Genomic DNA, 16,102 nt, shown 5'->3' with positions numbered 1-16,102 from the left:
ACAGTGAGGGACAGAAGCAAGGCAGGATGCAACAGAAACAGCAGGGGGTTTTTAGAAAAAAAAGTGCAGCTAAAAATGGATATCCAGCTAATAACATTATCTGAAAATAATACATCTCTTTCCCTACCTGTTTTTGTTATGATTATCATAAGGAAAGTATCCTGTCTAGCTGTTGTACTCCAGAATGAGTGTTTTGATCAGTACCCAGTAATGCTCACACCACTACTCACCCACCTACTCACACCACTGAAGGCCAGGCTACCTCAATAGCCCAAGTCATGATTATCAAGTGAATGCTTGATCCTGGACATTCATTGAGGTTCAGTGCTGCGCAGTCAGTGATGTGACTGCACGTGGCTTCTGCACTCTTCTTTGTGGAGAAGAAGGACAGTGAGCACGGCAGCCCAGAACATACCTCTGGTGTGCTCCATTTCCTTGGGAAGCAGCTGCCGTAAGTGGAATGGGAGGAAATAGAGTGGCTGTGTGCTGGCAGGCATGGGCAGAGCTCTTGGCAAGTATGCCTACAGTAAACGGCTTATTACACTGAATGATTTCAGCCTCAGTTACCTGAAATGATAGGGAAGAAAATTGACTGCAGAAAAGACAGTTCAAAAGGGCAGAAGCCTGCTGCAGCAAGTGAAATGCTGTTTAGTGCAGAGGAAAGCACTTAGGTTGTTCTTGCAGACAGAGACTCTTGACAGTCCTGTTTTCAGCAAGGCTATTGGGGTTTAACAGCACCTAGCACCATCATGCTGAGGCCACGTGTGGGGCAGTGTGTGCCCTGAGCCATCTTTAGCACTGGCCTTTTTCTAATCATTCCTCAGCACGGTTTTCTAGTGAGCCTGCTGTCAATCTGCTGAGATTTGGTATTCATGGTGGCAATCCCCTTCCTCCCAGCCATCTCAGTGGACTCATTTGGTGATGTCTATCACACACGATTACGTTGGAACCCCATTAATTAATTAATATTAGTTGCTAATGGTTATGCAATTAATTGCTTTTGGAAGAATATAAAATTGAGTAAATAACTTCAAAGTGTTGAGTCCTATTTGGCAAGCTAATACAGCTCATCCTGCCCAATTACACTGATAAGATTTTAAACTAATTGAGCTCACACTGTGCCTCTCCATTACCTGACATTCAACAGCACACAGAGAAGATTAAAGGGATTCAGGAGATGGTGTGCTTGTAAAACCAGGAATAGTCACTCCTGGTTCTCGCTTAAGCATAAATACATATTAATTCAGAACTGAACAATACTTTGCATGGAGGTTGCCATAGAGATGAGCATTCTGAAAAGTTTGGGGCTTTTGCTGGCATTTCAGATTAAAAATAATGACCCAGGTTACCCAGGACCTCATTACACAACGGCAGGCACATATCCTGCAGTCTAGCTGGTTGCTCACTATGGCACTGCAGGGGCAGAGGATTTGCCGTACCAGATTAAATCATTTGTTCATCTAACTTGACATTGTGCCTTCTGCACTGATATTCTTGAAGAAGTGGAAGGCTCCCATAACAGCTATTACCCATCCAATTATGCTGTGTGGTGTACAGGGAAGATTCATCCTTCCAGAGCCCTGCAGGCAGTCAGCTTACACCCATAAGCGTGTTATTCAATTACCCTTATTATTTCAGCAAGCCAAGCAGCAAGAGGTGGTTAATTATTGCATGAAATTTTCCAGCCTTTAAAAAAAAAACCCTCAGTGTTGCCAGAACATTATATCTCATTCCAGCAAAACCCAAGTGAGGCCCAGTCTCCAGTAAACCTGAGGAGAGTGAGTGACAGATCATCCACTTGCATGGCAAAATTTATCTTGTTGAGCCTCTTGCTCATACCCACAGAATCAATCCTGAGGGAAGTTTTACAGGATGATGAAGCTTATCCAGAAGCAAATCTGTTAGGCTTCCCTTCTGAAGCTCCTGGCTTTGCATTTGCTGTACAGAAATACTGTTTTTTCTTTCAGAGAAGGTGGGGTTTTTTTTGTTGCTAAGCTCTCAATTCCTGCTGCAGAAGTCTGTTTTCCGTAGTTGCTGGTGATCACATCCATGGTATGTTGATGTCTTATGCCAAATTCTGCACTTCAACTAAACACAACACCATAGAATCATAGAATCACAGAATGACTTGGGTTGGGTTGGAAGGGACCTTAAAGATCACCAAGTTCTAACCCCTGCCATGGGCAGGGCTGCCACTCACCAGATCAGGCTGCCCAGGGCCCCATTCAACCTGGCCTTGGGCACCTCCACAGATGGGGCATCCAGAGCTCTGTGCAGCCTGCTCCAGGACCTCATCACCCTCTCAGTGAAATATAACAATGGAGAGGATCTGATAGAATGTTGTGAAGAAATCCTTTCTGAGGACTCATTGTTTTCATTGAATGAGAATGAGCAGGTGAACTAATTAACAGATTGTGTCCTTGGAGAAGAAAAATGAAGTTCATTAGGCAAAACAAACGAAATGATGAAAATTAAAAGTTATTCAACAATTGTCTTTTCAAAACTTTGCAGTAAGTTTGCACTTGAACAAGTATTTCTGTTGTCATGCAAAACTGGGGACAAAGATACCAAGCTCAATATAAGTTATATAGGAAGACAGTACAAAAGCATTCTCCTTGATGAGCAGGGACAGGGATATGAACCAGAAAAGAAAAAAGGTAGCAAGTAGGTAGTGTATCTCCTGTGGGAAGTCCTACATTTGATATGTATTTAAACCAGACAAGAGATCTGGGCTGGTAACTTTCTGTCCTTCACAGAAAGCATAAGGGAGAAGATGATGAAATGAGTCTGCATTTTTGATTGTACCAAACAAGTGCTAAACTTTGCCAGACAGACGTTACAAATGGGCTGTAGGTGAAATTTCAAAAGACCTTCGGTCTGTGAAGGACATATGCTCTGATTAAGATGTATTGGGTCATTACTTATTCAGTGAGAGACAGTTGAGTTCTTCCTGCTAAAAATTCAGGCAAGAGGCTTTATCTTTAAGGCTCAAAGAAATTAAACTCCTTTTAAGTGTAAAACTGTCTGCTAAAACCAAAGAATGTGAGGGGAGTGCCCCTACAGATGAAGGGTCTACTTCAAGTATTTAGGATGTCAAGAAGTCAGCTTAAATGCAGTTTCATACTTTTCACCAGTATGGTTAGGATCAAATATATATCCTATAAATTAGTCTCTCTCCACCCATTTCCCATGGCACTGCTCCCATAAATATCAGGGCTTTTTTTGGCCTGTGTCATGATTGACAAGGCCAAGAAATCATGTTGTTATACAGGGTTTACAAGAAAAGACTACTAGAGTAGTCTTTCAAAATGGACTAGTTAGGGAATGTGGATTTTGGTCTCTGAAGGAGATAGTAGTTTTCTGGGCATGGTCTTGGTGCTCACAAAGAGGTGGTCATCCTTTACATCCCACAGTGCCAGACCTCCTGTCTGTGGCAGTCAAAAGCCAGCTGCCTCTTGGTGGGTCACAGCAAAGCAGAGAAACTAAATATCACTTTGCCAAACGTATTTGATTATTGCAAAGTACATTTCTCCAAATACCTTTGTTTCCTGTAGCAAGTAATAGGAAAAAGTGAGACTAATCAGGTAAAAATGCTTTCTTTTCCACACGGGGATTTCTTGAACACCTGCATCTGCAGCTTATTGAGTAAAATGAGCGTAAATTAGAAAAAAATGGGTGTATTTACTTCTCTCATTAAGCAGAGGAATAAATTGCATTAAGACGTTGATGATTTCCTGGAAGAGAAAACAAACGATTCTGTGAAAGACATATAAGGCAAAAATCTGACCTACTGCAAGTCTTCTGGCAAGAGCAGGAAACATCAGAGGCAGATGAATAATCACCAGCAGAGCGGAACAGCCATTAGGCATAATGATAGAAAACCTCCCTTCGCACTTGCAGACATCCACCTTTCTGTGCAATTACGAACTGGCAGAAGCAAACAATTGGCTTTAAAGCAAGATAAAGAACTATAGAAAGAACTTGACTTTTTGCTGCAAGTGACCGGAATTCGGCTACTCTGCTCAGAAACAGGAAGGAGTGAGAGCATATGCTCTTGTACCCTTCAAAAATCAAGCTTCTTTAATTCTTGCATCCCAAAATGACCAACGCTTCTGCAACTCTCATAAAGCAGATAGTAGGAGCTCTCTCAGGAGAGCCTTTAGACTGATACTGCTTTCCAGAAGGGTGCAGAGAAATGAGGAGTCATCGCCAGCTGATGAGCAGCAAGAGCAGGACAAGGGTGAATGCTCTATGACTGTGTCTTCTTCTATGACATCCATTTTGCTCTGGGGGAATGCTGTTGGCTTCTTGTGCGTCACCATTGCAGGGCAGAGGATGGTCACTGCAGGGCAGTTGGACTAGATGACCCCTAAGGGTCCCTTCCATCTCAAACGATTCCTGTGTAGCACAGAAGTCTTCAACCACTATTTGGTTTAGCATTTCTTTTTGAGCTGCTTGTGTTTTGTGAAGGAAGATCTGTGGGGCCCTTACTGAGAAATTCTGACTGCAGAAGGGACAACTTAGAAAGAGAAAACACAGAGCATGAGCATGAGAAGCATAGAACAACTGAGTAAATTGCTCTGTATCACAGAATATAAGCAAGATAATGTGAATTTTCAGGGTGATTTGCCTGTGGGCATTTTTCTTTCTGTGTATGGTTGTGAGTTTAAAATGTGAGAGTGTGGATTTGTTTGGTTTTCTTTTTTCTCTTTCTATTTTGAATGTCTTCCAAGTTCTAATTTCTACATGCTAAATGTCCCCAGCACTAGGCAGATAGCAGTATTTCTCCAATCCACAGCTTTAATGATTCCAGCTAATTCATGCTGAGAATTCTAGAAAATACAAACTATATACCTTGTCTCTGAGCAAGAGGGCTCAGGGCTGCATTTCCTCTGCGCTATTAAATGTTTATTTTTATATTTAGGAAAGAAGATAGACTTTTAATTGAAGTCTTCTCAAAGTAGAAAAATGAGCATGCCCAGAGTTCTATAATAGAAGAAAATAAATTACACGGTACCCATAAGAAACAGCTACTGATTGTGGCCATTCCAAGCTGAAATGATGGCACTGGCAATCTCCTAAAGCTTTAATGGAAACTTTAATGCAATTTGAATTTTTCAGAGTTAAAATTTATCAGCATAAAACTTCCTGCAGGGAAGAAGTTTCCTAAGGAGTAAGTGACAAAGAAAGTTGGTGGGCTCTTTAGAAGTCAGTCCAGCCCATACACTACAATTGAAAGGGAGATTTTCCATAATTTTAAGTATGTTTTGACCCTTTTTGCTTATTTTAAGCTGTGTGCCACTGTCTCAAAAACAGAAAATATTATTGTATCATAGAAATGTAAGCGCCGCTGCACTCTCCTGCTAAAGGATTGTCTTACCATGAATAAATTCCTTCACTTGGAATTCAGACTGTTATGCTACGTGGACTACTTTCAGGACTTCAATAAAATGATTGGTTGGCCAGATCATTTTCAGTTGTTGCTTGCATAGATATATGTCACTGATGTAAGTCTTTATTTAATATCATTGCTAAGCTCCCTGGGAAGTCAACAAAATGGTGTATGTAACTGAAGAGAAATGTGTCACTTGGTTGTATCACATAGCTCGTTAGGTCACTGACTTCAATATTTACTGAAAATTCAGTGGATTTTACACTGCTCTGATAAATTGTGTTCCAAAAAAAGAATCAGTGTAAAAGGGATGGGATAATATTTTTCAGAATAAATGTAATCTGTATTTCTAACGCAGTGACTGACAGAACAGGCTAGAACAAACCAGCCTCGTTACAGGTAGTTGAGTAAATAAGATGCATCCCTGAAATTACTTTATGTACTGTGCTGCAGATTTGCTTGATGGTTCTAATGGCTTTGCTAAGAAGAAATTATTGCCTGTCGGGAAAGTGATCATCATCGTTTCCACCTCATCTCCAAAAAGGAGTCGACAGTCTTCCTGACTAAACTTATGGAATAAGAAGGTGCCTCAGAGCTGGCCGATGGGTGGCTGTTGGAGCTCTCCTGGTGTCAGTGCGAGAGGAATGGGCATTGGCCATGTCCTGCTGAGGAGCTCTTGGAGGAGGGAGCTGAGGGGTGGCCATGCCCTGCATTGCGATGGAGCCCATGTGAGGATGAGGACCAACATGTCTTGGTGATTGAAGTCCAGCATGAAGATGCTGGAAGATGAAGATGCTTTTATACTTTCAAAAAGATATATGTAGATTTATATATGTGCCATGCATACGTATGTATAATTCTCCAAATTACATATGGGAAAATTTTCAGTGATGCAAGAAAGGCAGTGAAGTTTTCTGTTTGCTTTATAGTTACCGAAGGCTGAAGACTCAAATAAGCCTGAAGAACTGATGTTGTAGGTATTGTGCAACAGCCATTTTCATTTACTGGAGTAGACCAGCTGAATTTGGAGCAACATGTCTGTGCTGTACTTGGGACAGAGATTTCTTGAATGGAGGATAATTCAGGAAAAGAAATTTCTGCTTACAGAGACATGTAATGCAATCTCTGGCTGAATGAAGATATGAAAGCTGCTCTGATAGTAATGCCTCCTATTTTACTGTTTATTGTTGGCCCACAACACCAGAGGCAGATGTTGGTGGTGTGACAGAAGAGGTTGAGTCTTCCCACCAATATTCCATTACATCTTGTTGCCATGTGATAGATGGCAGCAGAGGGGCAGTCAAACAGTATGGTGTCTGACATGGAAGCGTGGATGAAGCAAAGACGTGACAGTGAATTCCTCTATACAGAAAAAATTGCAACCATTGACATTCATTGATACTTGCTGTACATTTGTGGAGACCAAGCAGTGGATTTGAGCACAGTGAGGAGGTGGGTGGTGCATTTTAGCAGTAGTGACAGTGACAGTGGGTCACCTCAGCTGGTGCTGATTTTGATGAGCATGGCATGCAGTCTCTTGTTCATGGCTGGTGAAAATGCATAGCTAATGGTGATGACTCTGTTGAAAAATACTGTTTCATAGCTGAGAATTTGCTCTATCAGGAAGTGTTATTGTGCTCTTTTTTTGTAGTTTCCTTGGAAATAAATAGGAGGCATTACTTTTAGAGCGACCTACCTATTCTATTTCTAAAATTAATATATAATCTCCTCTTCTACAGAAATATCTTTCATAATAGCAACTATTTTTGTGAAGTTGTAGCAGGCATGAAATACTGTAGAAAATTTGATTATGATTCTTCCACTGCTGATGTTTAACTGCATTTTAATAACATAGTGAAATGCACTTTATAGCATAAGTATGCACAAATTACTTTTCGGGGTTGGTTAGTTTGGCTTATAGTGTTCACTGAAGGAAGAACTAACACAAGTGCTTGGCCATTAGCATATTAGGGTTTTGCTGTGTGTGAAAGCAGTTAAACACTTGAACATTTCACTGAACAGAAGCTACATAGTGGAAAACACTATTACAAATTGTCATAGGTAAGTACATATGACTGGAGCAGAAGAAAGCACCTAGAAAGGAGAAAATTTGGCTCTTTCTCAGAAGTGGTGAAAGATCAGATAATGCTCTTTGCAACAGAAAATAAGGAAAGAGTCCCACAAAGCACTGCCAAAGGACAGCATCCCTCACTGTTTCCGGCTGACCACAGTGGCTGCTGTGTCAGTCAAGCATGCAGCAAAGCAATGCTTCAAGCACATCAATCACCAGTTGCAATTCAAAGATTTCTTCCTTCTTACTGCTGTGCTGACTTAGGGCCCATGTGAATCCCCAAAGTTCAGTTTCACCATTAAATTCTCCTGGACTGCCTAAATATATTCATTTTTCTTCTACTTCATCAAGAAATGGCTTTTATTAACAATTTTATGGGTTGTCTGTTTTTCTCACATTTTCATTCAGAAAGATATTTAAAACTAGCAAATTTTTACAGCATTTGCATACTCCAACTACAGGGACTTACATAGTGATTTATAGCGTAAACAAATAATCAAATTCCTGGATAGGACCCCCACTGTGAAATTTGACTGTTCTTCCACTCTCACATTATATTTAACAGCATGCAAGCTCTGCACAAATAAACTTCCTGTAGGCTTTAAGCTTGGTTCTCTTATTGGAGAAGAAGTACCTTAATTTCTTTGCCAATTATAGAACAATTTCCTTGTTGAATATAAATATGTGTATATGTACAAAAATATTTTTTATGTATTCATTTCTTTTTTTTTTTTAATATGTTGCTAATGGATGAAGCAGGAAAGAACACAAAAATGCTGCAGCCAGAAACAAAACCCACATCCTTTAGAAACAAAAGCTACAGAGTTGTTTGTTACATATGTTCTCAATTTCACATGCTTCCATTCCATTTCTTTTTTTCTCAATCTCAGCCTCAGGATCTCAGAGCTACCACAGCACTTTGGCTAACCCATGTTACCTGGTGCTTGCCCTGACACATATTTACATCATCCAGAAGTCAACAAAAGAGCAGACTACATTTCAGGTTAAAAGTAATATTCATATCAATATTTTAGAGACATGAGGTCATGAGACATTTGTGCATTATGTTTCAAAACACCTCGTTTGCTAGCTGCAGATGAACTGAGCAGCAGGTGACTTGCTGTGTTATTTTTTCCCTCCTGTTTCTGTCAACGTTTTTGAAAGAAGGATCTCTTTGGCATGAGGATGCTCAGCTGCCCTAATGTCCCTGATTTCCACAGACCAGCAGCTGCTTTGCCTCTGCTGCTTTGCTGATTCACGAGCACATCAAGGTCTCATTACTGTGGTCTAAGCACCACAGAGCTCAGCAGCATCACTTTCCCATGCTAATGCAATTATTCCATTAGAGGGTCCTCATTGCCCTCATCATGCCTCTAATTTCAGAATGATTTAAGTGTGTGCTTGGTGCTTCTGATGAGCTGGATCACATAATTGTCCCCAGAACTGCTCCCTCAAAGAGTGGTATTTTATTCCTGAGCTCTGAACAACCCAGAGTTGACACGTTGAGACTCTTCTGAAAGCTATTGGGTGGCTATTCCCCCGAAGGTCAGTTGGAGCCATGCAGGGCACTCCTACATCTCTGTGAAACCATAGGAATAGAGATTCGTGTTTTGCCCAAAACTTGACATGAAATTAAGAAACAATGGCACAATAACAGGGGTATTCTGAGGAAATGCAGGTTTGTAAAAACATTCCCTCTGTATTTGATGGCTCATTTACTTTAGTGATCCCTGACTTTGTTTTCCAAGGGAAGTTTCTGTCAGTATGCCCTTTCAGCTGCTCTCTGCATGCTGCATAAGTACTGGGCTGAACACAGTTATCATTTTCTTTGTGGTATTCTGGGTTGTTCATGTTCGTATTTATTGTTATGGCAGCTGGTTAGAACTGGTTGGGGTTGTCACCCTCAGTTTTAGTACTGGAGTACCAAAAAGGAAGCAATTAAAGTCAGGGTGATCAGAACAGCTATTAAATGAATAAGGCCTTAAATGATCAGGATCCCATGGAGTGAGATACCTGAGGCCCCATTTCCAGGTATTTGCTAATGTATACCTACCTAATATACTAAAATATATTTTCATAAGCAATTCATTTCTCACCGTTTATCTTTGCTGGTTTAAAAACAAAATAAAAAAACTTTTAGGAAGTAACAGCTAACTTAAAAACATTTCTCTATTTCCTTGCAGCTGGCAAGTCAATGCCCTTCCTGGATAACAGGTAAAATCATGATCAGTCTGGATTAAAGCAGTAGGCAAGGAGAGCGTCAGTCACCACCTCTGTTCTCTGTCATGGATTTTTGTTGTTTTTTTTTTTTTTTTACTCCTACTTATTTCTACCTTATCCTTCCATGATGTTTCCTTTCACCTCCAGTCAGACCCACTTGGCCTGCACCTCCTTCTGCTGTCTATCCCAGCAGCATCCCTCTCTCCTCTGATCACACACATCTTGCTTCACTCTCTGGTTGCTGCAGGACTCTCACTCCTAAATTTAGGCTGGTTCCAGAGCCTGCTGTTTGATAACCTCGTATATACCCAACAGCTCCCTTGCCTGGGCGATCCCACTGACTTCAACAAGAGTAATAGTATCAGACTTCTTTTATTAATAAAAAGGAAAAAAATCATAAATAAAGGAGTTGAAAATATATTTTTTGTTGCAGTCTGGCTATGAAACTAATACGCGTTTTCTAATAGTCAATTCATATTATACTGACCACTGAACGCATGTATCAAGACCCACGCACAGGCATCTGTTCACTGGCAATAAATCAAGCAGGAAGTGAAGAACTGTGCTTTACTTCTTTGAATAAGCACAACGATCATGCAGCCTCAGAGCTCACTCTTCTATTGTAAATTCTGAAGAGGAAAAAAAAAAAAGGGAAAAAAAAAAAAGATCTCTCTTCTTGGTCACCAAATCCATCTTCTCATCTTATTATTTATTTCTAGTTTGTGCATGCTGAGCAGACATTCGAGGAATGTTGAACAGTTCTGAGTTGCAAGAGTGGTCTTCCAAGGCCAGATTGCACTGCTGTTCAGATGTGATTTCTCCAAGGCAGTAAAACTTTGGGGTCTTACTTTACCAGCTTTGTCCTAAACGAAGGTGTGTCTGCAAAATCTGCAAAGGAAGGCTGGAAATGCTGCCAGGGGAAGCCTATGTCTTGCTTGCCTTATATCTCATACATTTTGGCTAAGCACTGACTACAGTTCACGACTGGGATTGAGACAATGTCCTAAGCTGACTCTAGATCTTATATTGTGTTTGTGGATGTCAGTACCTACTTTTTTACTCAAAATCCTCTTTCATCTTTTTATGGCTACAATAAAAGTATTTCAGCAAAAGTTTCAGTTTCCATATCCCTTTGTTTACAGCCAAAGTTTTAAAGATATTCTCATAATTTATCAAAACTACTACATTCCCATGACACATCCTCTACTGCTGACAAGAAGTGTGAAAAGGTGCTGTCATGGTAATGGCAGAGCCATATGCTATAGTGTCCTTAATCAACAAAATAAATTTTGTTTCCTTACAGACTTGCAAACTGTATTAACGTTTAATAGGAAATATCTATCTCAGGCTTCAGGACACAGATTTTCAGTGAATAATTATGGCTAATGACCAGAATGATGAAGATGAAGACAAACCTCTGTATTGAATATACATCTGTTCTGTTGTCTCCCAGAAGGAAGGGGGAAGCCTCTCCTGACTTTTTTTCAGTAAGATTCTCTTGAGTATCTGTAGGGGTAATGCTAAGTCCTGGCCTGAAGCAGTGATTGAGCACCTGGTGGGAAGGCAGAACCAACCCAGAGGCGCTCAGGTGCATGCAATGTACCTGAGTGACCGGTAGGGGTGTAGCCAGCATCCACCCCCTCCCAGACCTCATTTAAGGGTTGGCAGTGGAGGTGGGGGTATCTTGCTGGGGTTCCCTGTCTACCTGAGGTCTTCTAAGGGTATGTAGCTTTTTTTTCTTTTCTTCTGTTTGTTTCTGTGCCTGCAGCTGTTGCATTGGAGATGTCCTCACTTGGTGTTGCATAGGGTTTTGCTACCCTGCTATTATTGTTGTGCTTTCTATCACACTGTAGTGTTACAGTACCTCAGTGCTAGGAGAGAAGTGCTTTGTTGCTGCTGTGGCTGCTCTCTAGCTAGGTGATTAAGTAAGAGATCTTATGTTGCTGTATTTTAAGAGTGATGAAAAAGTTGGCATCCTAATCTCTTTTTATTTATTTATTTATTTATTTTTTCCTTCCTCCCCTGTTCCTGTGGCTCCAATAAGACTGTTGTGGTTTAACCTGGCAGGTGGCTAAGCATCACATGGTCATTTGCTTTTTCCCCTCCCCTTCCTGGTGGGATGGGAGAGAAAATCGGGCAAAAAAGAAAGTGGATCTCATAGGTTGAGATAAATCTATTACTAAGACCAAGAAAAGGATCATAGCGAGAAATATATATATATATATATACACATATACATATATAACAAGTGATGCATAAGCAATTGTTCACCGTCCCTTGACCAATGCCCAGCTAGATCCCAAGCAGCAGAGAGAGTGATTTGCACTCTTGCCTCTTTCAAAACTCCTTCTGCATGATGTCAGCATAATATGGAATATCCCTTTGGCCATTTTAAGTCAGATGTCCTGATTTTGTTCCCTCTCAGCTCGTTGGGCCCTTTGCTGAGAATGATCTTGGCTCTGTACAACCCTGTTTAGCAGCAACTATAAACATCAATGTGTTGTCAACATTGTTTTTCTCCTAGAACCAAAACACCGTCACACCATACACTCTGAAGAAAGCAATTCAATTCCAGCTGGAACTAAGACAAGACCTACTGTTCTCATTTTTACTGTGCATGTGAAAATTTAGAGTGCTGCAGGTAATCAAAGCATGGGAATTTACAGTCAGTTAAAATAAATACGGTGATTCTTCCTTTTAAAAATCTGCTGCAGGCAGGTAAACAGTTTTGCATTCAAATCAGAGATGATGATCTCTTGCTTCCAAGAAGAAAGTGACTGGCAAGAGATAGGAGGAATGAGAACAGGAGCCGGAGTAGATGAGTAACTGTTATTGCATGAATGGTGGCTTCGTGTGGAGAATATAAAGCAGGGCTGCTGTAGAGCTTTATTGTGTTCAACAGCTCTATTGTGCAACTGTTCAAAGCTGGAGGGTGCAGCCCTGGGTGCTTCCAGGTCACTCACCTCCTGTAAGTACCTTGGGCTGTATTCAATGCCCAGACTGAAGCTGCTGTACCCTCTCTCTAGGCTCAGCATCTTACTGCTGGGTGCCAACCTTATGTTTCCCTTTGTAGACCAAGATCAACAATCCAAAGTCAACACCAGCCTCCAACCTCAGGCATGTGGTTATGTAGCATCACTGGGGTTGTTAAATTGCCCCCAGAGCTGTTGGCCAGGCAGTCATATCTTTTGGCACTCCATAAAGTATGGAAGTGTATTTCACTCCAAGAATACACCATCTGGTTTTGCATCTAGTCTCAAAAAAGTAGTATGCTGTGTCAGCTTTTTTTTTTTCTTTTTTCTTTTTCTTTTTTTTTTTTTTTCAGTGGAAACTGCTTTGGGGGAAGTGTGGATGAACCTGGCATCTTTGTAGTGGTAGATACTTTCAGAGAAGCTTTGACTGTAGAATTCTATGAAATTAATTTTGTTGGGAGACTTCACAGGAATGCAGAAGTAGACTGTCATCTTGCTTCTTTAAGGTCACATAGATGACTAATATCACACCTTAAAACACATCATTTTTATTTTCTAATTAAGAAAAAACACCTTGGTTAATTGCCTATTTTCAGGTGTAACATATAGTCGGTAATGCTAATTGCTGCATCTGTTTATGTGAAGGTGACATTAGTAACAGGAAGGTGTAGAAATAAAAATAATAAAGAAAACTCATACTTTTACGTATATATACATTTCCTCAGGGGAAAAATGCTCACACGGAAAGTACAGGTACCATTTAAAAAATATATATATAATTTAATTGTTATGTTCTCATGATTATAAAACATTCTGTGAATATATAAATATCTCAGGAATAATGCCCAATTATACATGCAAAGTGGCTTTGGGCAGTATGGTTGAGCATATATATGTTTTTTATAGAGTCCATGAATTATTAGAAAGTCCTGTCACACCACATTGGAGTCTGCTGTATCCATAGAAATGCTCCATGTCGTGATCAGAAGCAGCACAAGCTCAGTGTGGAATAAAAGACAAGTGTGAATAATGATATGGCTGTGATAGAAGCCCAGGCATAAACAGCGCATAAATGTAAATCAGAGGTTGCAGTCTGGAGATACAAACAAGGCAGTTGGGAAGCAAAGGTTTGCTTTTTCAGGCTTAAAAACAGCCATGAAAAGCACTGTGATTTTATTAAAATTAGAAATGTCTATGTCTTTTTCCTTTTAATCATTCACTTTTTAGTTCTGTCATGTAATGGCTTGTTCATATCTGTTCTCAGTTATTAAAAGACTTCTATCTGAAGAGGTTTTAACAGCCCAAGGGCTTGCCTTAAATACGTACTTAATACTAAATAAAATTGAAGCAGAATAACTACAGTCCTTCATTTTTGTACCTAATATGTACAAAGCACCACTTAAGTAAAAGGAAGCTAGGGGCTGAAGGGCAATTATGGGTTCAATTGCTCATGTTACACTCAGTTTTACGCTGGTATCAACAGTATTACATTTGTCTGCTCTACACTGTGCTGTGAAGCCTACTTCAAAGTACTTCACAGCATTTTCATTGCTGTAAACATCAGGACAGGAAGCTGCTGTCTGCAAATAGGTAAGAGTTTCTTTAAAACCACTATTTCTGTGTGCTACAAACAGACAACCCTTGCAGAGATGGTGGCAAGTCAAGACCCTTTAGAAGTCAAAACATGGTGTGGCTGCTGTGCTGTATTTTGGTGCGTTCTATTATGATTCCCTCCAAGATGGATATCAAGAATCACTTTCTACTGTTAAATCCATCCTGTGTAGCAGTTAATCCAGGGGCACCTACAAAATGAGAGCTGATGTTCAAGGTGAGGCATCCTTTAATTTAAGGTTATCAAGTACCAAAATTGAGAGTCCAGTCTAGATAAGATAAATCTGCTCATATATATTCCAGGTCACCAGGTGCAGAAAACTCTGGAGCAGCTAAAGATGTCACACGGAAAACCATTGACAGGGCAAGGAACAGCACACAAATGATTTACTAAGGTTTTCATCCATTGAAGCAGAGTGTCCTCTTTTAAAATTAACAGTTACTTCTCAGAAGTTACTTCTCAGGACACAGTGAAGAGAAATGTGTATCTTTTCCATATTGCTGCTAAACAGACTTCGTGCCATTGCCTTAAATGCTGTTGTTTTCAAGCAGAACAAGCACTGAAAGAAAATGAGCCCATTACCATTTTGTTCATGAAAGATTCTAAAAAATCTCTATCCTGGCTGGTGTGCAGCCTGAGACAGCTGCTCTGCATGATAGGGAGCAAGGAGAGCTGACCCAGTGATGAGCTTTGATAACTCCAAATCTCTCTGTATTCTCTTATGGGGTCCCAGTTGGGCACTGGTGTGGCACAGTGTTCCAGGTCAACCCCAGCTCCAAATGCTCACCTCAAGCTCTGGTTCATCACAAAGCATCTTCTGTGCTTTTCTTCCCTTTCCAATGAGTTTGAGATTTTCCAAGCACTCCTATTACCTACAGTGTTATACTCTGAGCCAAATCACTCCTAATCAGTCACCATCTACCAACCTTCTGCCAAAGTCCATAAAGGCTGGGGCATTTGAAATCCTTTCTAGAATTTAATTCCAGCATCCAGTAGGGCTCTGACTCCTGCTGCTCCTTCTCCCCAGCACTCACTCCCATCCAGCTGCCACTGCTGTCAGAACACCAGCCAACACTGGCCTATCCTTTGCAACCCACAGGTGGTCATACATCCCCTTCTCCACACATCTCGGGTCTCGGGCTAGCTGGTGTGCTTGTTCAACCAAGCAGAAGACCCTTTATGCATAGAGGCCAACAAATATCTAAAGTGGGGTAATACAAAAATGTAAGAAAAATCATTGAGTTGTTTCCTGCGGAGTTGTATGGAAAAATGAATTAAGCCCGGTGATCCTGAAGGGCTTGAAACTTCAATCTGGTTCTAAAGCAACTGGAGTTTCTCTTTGTGAAACAGGATATATGCAAATGTGGTGCAGATGGCAAACAGGTCAAATTCAGCTTGTATATTTGCCAGGCCCAATCTGGTGAGCACCACCAAAGCAGTAGTATCACTTTTTTTCCTGCAGTAGAACAGCAGCACTCAGGAAGGAGGCAATACCCTTGTTCACAATTCTAGACTTTGTGTCTATGTCCAACAGTGACTCAATGTCCTCCCGCTTTGCCAGTTGGACTTCAACGTTTTTCTAAGTTCTTTTCATTTCATTATCTTATCCTTAGTTCCTCCTTGTTGTCTTACTTTTCCTTCCCTTCATGATCTATCTCTTCAATACGTCCCTCTGCAGCATACAGCTCCCTTCCCACCCAAGGCTGCTGCTGCAGAGCACCATGTCTTAAGTAAAATAACCAGAGGAAAGCATAGGGTAGGTGGTCACTTTCTTTGTATTTTGTTACTTATTTTTACTTTTCCAGATACATTTTGATCAAGGAAACTACTGTGAC

At 40.6% G+C, this 16,102-nt stretch overlaps 1 long non-coding RNA gene across 1 annotated transcript; it reads left to right on the top strand.

Moving 5' to 3' along the window:
• The first annotated feature begins 11,377 nt into the window (after window positions 1–11,377).
• Window positions 11,378–15,469, top strand: LOC149919005 (uncharacterized). The gene is made up of 4 exons (XR_016464715.1): window positions 11,378–11,404; window positions 12,208–12,324; window positions 14,290–14,483; window positions 14,570–15,469. It is a non-coding gene; the product is annotated as an uncharacterized LOC149919005 (long non-coding RNA).
• The last annotated feature ends 633 nt before the right edge of the window (window positions 15,470–16,102 follow it).

This window comes from Phasianus colchicus, chromosome 2 (genome assembly GCF_987193195.1).
Source record: "Phasianus colchicus chromosome 2, bPhaCol1.hap1.1, whole genome shotgun sequence".
NCBI lineage: Eukaryota > Metazoa > Chordata > Aves > Galliformes > Phasianidae > Phasianus > Phasianus colchicus.
Note: the sequence above shows the minus strand (reverse complement) of the source record. Positions and strands in the feature narration are given on the sequence as shown.